Source organism: Lathyrus oleraceus, chromosome 2, assembly GCF_024323335.1.
Source record: "Lathyrus oleraceus cultivar Zhongwan6 chromosome 2, CAAS_Psat_ZW6_1.0, whole genome shotgun sequence".
NCBI lineage: Eukaryota > Viridiplantae > Streptophyta > Magnoliopsida > Fabales > Fabaceae > Lathyrus > Lathyrus oleraceus.
In genome coordinates, this window is record NC_066580.1 from 425,952,297 (window position 1) to 425,961,695 (window position 9,399).

Below are 9,399 nucleotides of genomic sequence, written 5' to 3' on the forward strand. Positions count from 1 at the left end.
CAACAGTCAGGACGAAGAACTTGTGGCATTCCGGCCAGTTTCCGATTTCCAGATCGAAGAGGTTCTCAACAGTCAGGACGAAGAACTTGTGGCATTCCGGCCAGTTTCCGATTTCCAGATCGAAGAGGTTCTCAACAGTCAGGATGAAGAACTTGTGGCATTCCGGCCAGTTTCCGATTTCTAGATCGAAGAGGTTCTCAACAGTCAGGACGAAGAACTTGTGGCATTCCGGCCAGTTTCCGATTTCCAGATCGAAGAGGTTCTCAACCATCAGGACGAAGAACTTGTGGCACTCCGGCCAGTTCCGATTTCCAGATCGAAGAAGCTCACGATGATTAGATCGATGGACTTGCGGCAATCCGGCCAGTTTCCCGGTATCCAGACCGAAGTGGTATCCAGACCGAAGTGGTATCCAGACCAAAGTGGTATCCAGACCGAAGAGGTGTTCAGACCAAAGTGGTGTTCAGGCCAAGAAAATGGAAAAAAAGATCAGAAAATTTCGGGGTTCAAGAAAAGCATAAAAAAGAATAATAATCCCGAGCGGATGTGTGGTGTTCAGGCCATGGTTATCCCTGCGTTACCATTGATTTTGGTATCCAGGTCGACGTTTATGTTTTGGGGTGCAAGCCGAGTTTTCTCCGTACCAGACGGATTTTTCTTTGAGATTGCTTCTTCGTCGATATTGACAGGCGTTGTTAATTATTTTCCCATCAGAGTGCAAATTGTTCGTCTGTTCTTGGTATTCAATCACTCTTCATCCTGATCATCTGAAAGCCGAGGCTGTTCATATCGACAGGTTCACAGTGGATTGAATAGGGGCAGCTGTAACACCTCAAAATTTGCCCTCCTCTCTTGGGACTAGCATAACATATTGCATATCATTTTTTAGGTCATTAAGCATTGCATATTGCATATCATGTGGTTACATTGTGCAAATCATCCTCCCAAGCCTTGATCAGAAGATGAGGAAGTCAAAGTGCAAGCTAGGGTTTTATTGGACTGGTCATTAATCATCTGAGGATGTGGAGGTCCAAATTAGGGTTTCATGATTCTCAAAGGAGATTGGTCTTCATCTTGTTTGCAATGATTCATCATCATCATCATGGTTTGATATCATCAAGTGTTGAAGCAGATTCCTTGAGATTAGGGTTTTGACCACTAGTCAACCCTAATCAGTTGCATTGGGCCAATCAGGGCATGGCTAGGAGATGGGGTCTATGATGGAGATAGGGATCATTTCATGGTTTTATTGTGCATATTGAGGCTAGGGTTTCACCCTTGGGCCATTTCATCAGGAGATTGGAGCTCAGATTGATCAGTGCATGGCCAGATTCATCTATCGGTTGAAAAAGTCAACTGTGGTCAACTGTGCATGATTTTATGGATTTGGAGGTAGAAATGAGTTGGATACACTTCATTCATGTTGGAACAAGTGTTATTTGACATGTCAAAGCTTAAGAATGGAGAAAATCAAGTCAGACAAGAAATTGACAAAAATGGAAAGTGACTTGTAATAGAAGTTTCCAAAAATGGAAAGTTTTTGACCTCAAAAATACATGTCCAAGGAAGCTTCAAATGAAAATTTGTTCAACATGAAAGTTGTAGATCTTGGTCTCACCTTTCCAAAAAGTCCAAGAACTTGAAAATCCCATGCATGGTTGGCAAGTTATGGTCCATTCAATTTCAAAAATGACCCATAATCAGAGGGGCATAACTTCCACATGGAGTGTCCAAATTGAGTGATCTTTTTATGTGCAAACTCCATTTGACATGTACTTTCATGGTGCATAATTGGAATTCATCAAAAATGGTCAATGCAAAAAGTCAATTTTCAAGTGTACAATTAAAGATCCAGGGGCAAAATGGTCCAACTTGAGAAATAATAAGAATTTTTGAATGGGGATTTTTGCAACACCTCACAAATGTCATTTGAAAATTGTTGGAATCATCATAATAGGCCAAGGCCTCATGGTTTGAGATTTCACTTTTGGAATGAACTTGAAAATGCATAAAAGTGCCATGACATGTGGAAAATGAGAAATACACAACCAATGAAGATGAGACAAGTTGCAACAGCTCATGACAGATATTTAGAGCATGTGTGAGCTGGCAATGAGCTGTCACAAGGCTTGTATGAAAATACCATTTTGCCCTTGCCATTGAAAATGACATTTTTGTTAAACACATTCCATTTGGTTAATTAGAGTGATTAAGTATGGATTAAGCTGAGATATATATTGCTAATCATAACTAACTCATAACAGATTTTCACAATTCCCAAAATCACAATCTCAAATTCTCCAAATTCTCAAAAGTCTCAAGAACTTCACAACACCAAACTCCATCAAACTCTCTCAATTCTTGATCAATTGATGAAATTTTTCTTGCTGCCATCTCCAATTACCTTGTGCTTCAACTGTTTCGTGAGATCATCATCAAACAAGCACCACACGCAACTGTTCACTTATGATGCATCAATGGTGAATTGAGGAATTCGTGTACTAGAAGCAATTGCAACTGAACCTGAGCATTCCAGACACCTTCCTTATCATTGTTCTTCACCTGTTTGGAGGAAGATTGCGCAAAGATCACACGATTCGTCACTGCCTTTGGATTAAGGTGAGATCTCGAATCTCACGATTTTGTGAATGCTTATATGCGTTTTGAAGTATGATTCATGTAGATTTCAATGCTACTTTTGGTTTGTAGAATGGTGAACCATAGGCTAAGTTATGTTGATTCAAAGTTAGGACACCAAAACCTAATCCATTCGATTCATGAAATATAGGGAGAGTTAGTTGAAATTAAGGACATATTTGAGATCCTGAGGATGAGACATTTCCAATGACTATTCGTTTCTGGATTTTGGTGGAGGTTTGTTGTTTGAGTGTTCTTGAGCAATTCTGGAAGAAGATGAAGAACACGAGCAATTTCTGGAAATGAAACACGTTTGATCCGTTTTTGTGCATTGCTGTTTTCAAATCATGTTTGTCGCGCCAAAACCAGCCAATCACGTGCCTCCACCGAATTACTTAAACGCAGCGCTTTTGGTCCTGGGCGAGGAAATTACAGTTTTGCCATTAATTCATCTTAATTTAATATAACACTTAATAATTATTAAAAAATCACACAAACATTAAAAAATTCATAGAAAATTATTGGAAAGTCAAAAAAATGTGAGGATTTTTTCTATAGTTCCCATTTTCCTCTAGTTTTTTATGGACATGATTTTGCAAGTTGTGCACGGGGGATTGTTGACTTGGACCATAGAAGTTTGACTTGTGTGTAATTTTGACATGTTTTACCATTTTTAATGTGAAATGCTTATACCTTAAAAGAAATGCATGAAATTTTTTATGGTGATTGTAGACATGTTGCTGGTGATTTACATGTAAAGTTTGGGAATTTTGGATACCTGTGGAGTGAGATATGATTTTTGGAACTTAGGTGTGACAATTTGTGTCACACCTAGCTAGGTCAACTTCATGAATATTTTTGCCTGGCCTATGATTGTTGGAATGGATTGAAATTTTGCATGGATGATCATTGATATGTTGAAATGTTGTGTGAATTTTTCTGATTTTTTATATGGCATTTTCAATTTGATTGATAATTTTCTTCACTGTTGGCTCATTGTGCAAGCTTATATGACACATGTTTGTATATCTTGTGTGAAATTCTCATATGGTTTTAGATGGAGATGAAATTTGGTATGCTGATTGTAGACACATTGTAGGACATCCCTGTTTTGGTCCCATTCATTTCTTATTTATTTCATTGATTTATGAATTTTTGAAGTGAATGCATGTGTTGATGCTATGAATTGGTTTGGATAATTGTGTCTGGATTTCTTGATTTTCATTGACCTAGTTCCTTTTGTCCAATTGAGCTGAAAATTGACATGCTATACCTTGAATAGGTCCTGTTTAGGTGTAAATTATTTGAGGATTTTTGGAATTGTTTTGATATGCTTTTGATTGAAGTTATTCTGTTTGGACATTTGATGTTGCATTTGACCTAGGTTGTGATGTTTTGGTCATGAAATGAATGTGGTGAATGATATGAGTATGGGATCAATTGCATTTGCTTTCTATTTGCATTAATTTGGTTTTGGTTGAGAATTGCTTGCTGTTTAGAATATTTCTCCCTTTTGGACCCTAGGCTTGGCCTAGTGGTCCAGTTTCTCACATTTGGATTGACTTTTCAGGATGAAATGCACAAAGCTTAAGGAGAATGATTCAAGTCAATAAAATTGAATTTGTTTGATGTGGAGAACTAACATAACTTTGTTTTGTAGGTTGTGAAGCTTGAGCTTGAGCTTATAGCTTGCCTTTGTGTGCATTAATCTGTATAGTCTGACTGATTAACATTTGCTGTTTATTGTTGTCTGTCTGAGTACTGATGATACTTGATTGATTTCAGGTACATTTAGTTGCTTACAGTTCTTTAAGAACTTGCTTGCTGCTGCTTGGTTTTTAAACCACTTGAGGTAGGACTTCTATTCTTCATGTAGTCTGGAGACCCGGTCTGTTAATTGACGGGCAAACTGTCTGAAGTCCTCCTTAAGAGGCGATGTTTGTGATTGTTTAATATTGTGCCTAAGCAGGTAAAGTCCTTAATCAAGGCAATTGGTGGAAGCCAAGGGATATGCAATCTATCCCCCACTATTCTGTGAGTCGTCCCTCTGCTCACACGGCTGTGTGTTGATGCATTGGGACACAGACCCAAGATCTCGTGCTGTTGCACAATCGAGTCAGAGTCTTTGAGCGTAGAAGGGTCCCTCCATTCTGGGCCCACGCTCCTTTGTCTAAAAGCTCTCCCTGGTCAGGGATAAGAGCTGTGAGGTCTCATCCTCACTTCACCTTTTCATCTGCTTCACCTTAGCCTCGTAATGGCAAGGTTAAGAGCGAATAATACCCATGTACAGACGACTTGCTTCGGCAGTCAAACCCATTGTTTGAGCCCACTTGATTGGTTATAGTGTGTGCTTTGTGAATATTGTTTGGCATGGTTGTTTGAAATGCTTGATGATTGTATGCTTGTATGCTTGCTTCCTGGATAGGAGTAGCTTGCAGTTGTGCAAGTAGGTAGAAACCTCAATGTAGGGCAATGATGCATGACAACACTAGGCTCGAGTCCAGCTCCCTGGTAATGTGTCTTCCCTGGGTTTCTGGCTAGATTTTCTTTCCCTTGAGGGGGAACTACATCGCCCTGATCCTCGTGCCAGACGAGGTATGTAGGCAGGAGACCGCGCGAGGTCTCTCCGGGCACTTTTTTTTCTTTTTTGCGTGTGTTTACTTGTTATCTGATCGTGTGTTTTGGTTCGGATGCCGACGTAAGCCCAGTGATGGCGGTCGGGCTCCACGTTTGCCGTTTTGTGCGTGTTTTGGTTCGGATGCTGACGTAATTCCATCGAGTGGTTCTCGGGCTCCATGTTTGCCATCTGTTTGTGCGTTTTGTGTTGTTTGGCGTGCGTAAGCCGAACTACAGTGGCTCTGATTCTCGTTCCAGACGAGATATGTAGGCATAGGATGCGATGTCCTATCGAGCTCCCTTTTCTTAACCCCACCTGCGTTCCCTGTGTGTGTGTGATGTTTTAGCAACCTATTCTTTATTTTAGAACGTGGATCCCGTCGAGTACGACGGACGTGAGGGGTGCTAATACCTTCCCCTTGCGTAACCGACTCCCTTACCCTTTCTCTTTGGTCGCAAGACCATTTCCTTTCCAGGTTTCTCTGAGCGTTTCCTTTCCCTATCTTGGGATAAATAACGCGCAGTGGCGGCTCTGTGTTGTGTTTTTTTTGTTTCAGCTCGCCGGTTGTTTTTCGCGGATGCGACAGACTTATGTAGAAGTCACAACTATTTGAGCTCGGGCAATAGAATTTTGGTGTTAATGCATGTTAGAGATATAGTATAATGGACTATGCTCATGAAATATACCACAGACAAAAAGAATATGCAAAGTGGGGGACCTAATCTCATCCATACTTATGTTGATTTTGCAATCAACTAGCCTTAGGATATAGAGATATTATAGGTCCATGACATGAATGAATAAAGAAGGGGAATGAGATGAAGAGGAAGGGGAAATGGATCAAACACAAATTGGTCAAAGGAGGACTTTTACCAAATAAAGATCATTCATTCATTTTGGGAGATGGAATGTACATTTTGTCAATCCCCTAAATCCAATGATCTTAACCTAGCAAAGTCAAATCAACCTTGACCAAGGCCCAACAATACAAGTCAAACTAACAAAGTCAATTAAAACGGCTCTACACAATTTATTTGACATTTAATCAATTAAAAATAATAAAAATATGCATTAAATTAAATTATGGTTGGTCAATTTCCTAAAACCTCATCAAAACATCAAAGAAATGGCCATAGGATTTATCATAGGTCAAACAAGGTCAAAGGACCTTGGAGAATTTTTTTAAGAATTTTTAGAAGCTTAAGAGTATTTTTAAACAATTAAAAATATTCACAAAATCAATTAAATCATGAAAAATATTAATAATGATCCAAAAAATAATTTTAATTCAGAAAATGAAAGAGGAATTTATTTAAATTTTTTTGGTGAAACTCTCATATTTTTTGGATCAATATTAAATTTAATATGAATTAATGAAAATAGAACGAATAAAATAAAAATCAATAAACCAAAAAAAAACATGGACCAGTTGATCTCCCTCATTAATTGAGGTGGCAGATCAAGTGGATGAAAACACGCGTTCCATGGTACACTCAAGTATGCGCGCCACATAGTTGGTATTCAAAAGGAACGCTCAAGATTAAAACAAATTAAACTGATCATGTGGCTCCGGACCACGCCACCTCATTGTCGGAGCAAAGCACTGGTCGTCTTCTCAGGCGACCTTGGCCGGACTGGTCCACTCATGACCATCACAAAAATGAAAAAGAAGGACATGATCTTAAAGATAAAATGGCACTGATCACGAATTTGACCTCAATTCAACCTAACTCCAAGTATATTGAGAGATACATGGAGTTGAAATTTGAGGTACATGAACTGAGTTGCTTCGATTTGGCCTCAAAGCAACTCAATCTTCTTGCCTACATTGGTATGACTTCAGACAACCAAGGATTGAAATTCTGGTGTAGTTAGAGTTTAGATGTTCTACTCCAAGTAATGACATCTGATCTAACATTGTAACTAATACAGCAAGACAGTTATACAAATTACAACCTAGTACTGATATGCCCACATTCACAGATGTCACGACATCTGCTACTATATCACCATAGAATGGAAGAACACCCAGTTCTGTCCATCTGGTACATAGGCACAGCAGAGATCAAACATAGCACTTACTTCTGTTGAGCCTGCACAGTTATCAGCATGATGTCTCAACATTGATTTGAACATCATCTGTTACAGCATTACAGGTTTACCTTATTTTATAACAGACAAAATTATAACATGCAAAAGGTAAAAACACAAGTAATTGTTAACCCAGTTCGGTGCAACATCACCTACGTCTGGGGGCATACCAAGCCAGGAAGAAGATCCACTATTAGTAGTATCAATTCAAAGCTAAACTCACCCGTTTACAACTTATCACTTAATCCCTACCCAATGCAATCTATACCTAGGAACTCCTAGATAGAAACCTCCAGTTTCCATTCCTATCACCACAATTACAATGTAATGCTAAACAACTTGAACTTGCTTCACAGCTTCGTTCAAGAACATAATCACTCTTGCCTACAGGCTTTGAGTTACAAATACTCTCAGCTTTGAACACTGAGAAAACAACTTGGACTTGCTTCACAGCTTTGTTCAAGAACATAATCACTCTTGCCTACAGGCTTTGAGTTACAAATACTCTCAGCTTTGAACACTGAGAAACACATGGTAACCATCCCACAGGTTGGGAGGTTTACCTCACACACACCCCTAAATTTTCATTCTATGAGCCTTACAAATACTAGGTTACAATCAGCTATTTATAACCTAATCACCCAACTGGATTTGGGCCTTCAGAAATCCCAGCAGACTTGTTCTTTGCTGTTACATCTTCAGCAGAAAAATTCTGCTACAAACAAGGTCTTCAATCCTAGAATCTCTCCATATATATCTCCATATTTTGAGCCTATATATCTTCTGATTGAGTCTTCAAGACCTCCACATGGGAGTTAGGATATTCACCAGATATCCTTGTTGTTCCCAGAATATATACTGAATTAATTAATTCAGTTTTCTACCCATGTGCGATGTCACAGACCTGATGTCGTGACATCGTACATGACATGTTGGTCCAGATGTTGAATTTCTTCAACCCAACATATTAAAACAACAGAGATGATTACATTATTTGTTTTCTAAAATTAATGTCAATCCTAAGGAATCAACAAGGATCCAAGAGAAATGAGAAAGAATCGAAGAGAAGAAAAAATCTGGAAAATACATTCATTGTTGTGCAGAACTTGATCTCTCTTGCTTCAATTCGTGCTTGATCTTGCTTAGGAAGCTTGTAGAAGTGACTTAGGATTGGTACAAAGTTTTGGATCCTGGAGTTTTTTAATCGCCAAACAGTGAGATTCAAACTCAATTTTTAAATGAAAATTCTCAGGTTTTCCTTTCAAATGTGAGGGTTTCAAGTGTGGAAGGCAAAGCTGGCGCGCAAGGGTCCTCATTTCTGATGCCAATGGCATTTATTTATAGCCAATTCAAATGTTATTTGCACCTTCCAAAATGTTTCCAAATTTGGAAAATGCATGATGCATGCTTGCATGGGTATGTTCATGCCCATGAAGCTACTCAATTAAGTCCATAAGCAAGTGCAATTGAGTCTGAATGTGGATTGGGATGCAAGGCAAAAGTGTGCAGTTGTTTGAAGTTTTGATCCTTGCCAAATGATGCAGCCATGTTCAAACCATACGCAGACCCCTCAAACCTTGACCAAAATGGACAAAATTGGACTCTTTGGAAAGTTTAGATCAAGAGGAACAAATTTTATGTTTAACACTTTTCCATTTGAAACTTGTATCATTAATAATTTGTAGGTGGAAGTTTGGAAATTTTGACAAGTCAACAAAATTTCTAAGTGTCAAACCATATGTTCAATTATTCCACCTTGGCTAACTTTTTATGTGAGCTTCAAATGAGAAAGGTGTCTTCATAAAAGTTGTATATATTTAAAAAACCTTCAAAATGGTCACAAATGTAACCTTATTTGGATTTGGTATCAATGAGTTATGTATTTTTGAAGTTGAGGAAAATCACTTGTTCAATGGTATTGGTCCAAAATGACCTATAATGTATCCTCATATCACATGCTCATAAAATTTGAATTAGCTCTTCCTCCAAACATCAAAGTTGAAGTATGCACCTTTAATTTGATTGTGAAACTTGGAAATCGTTCACCTCATAAT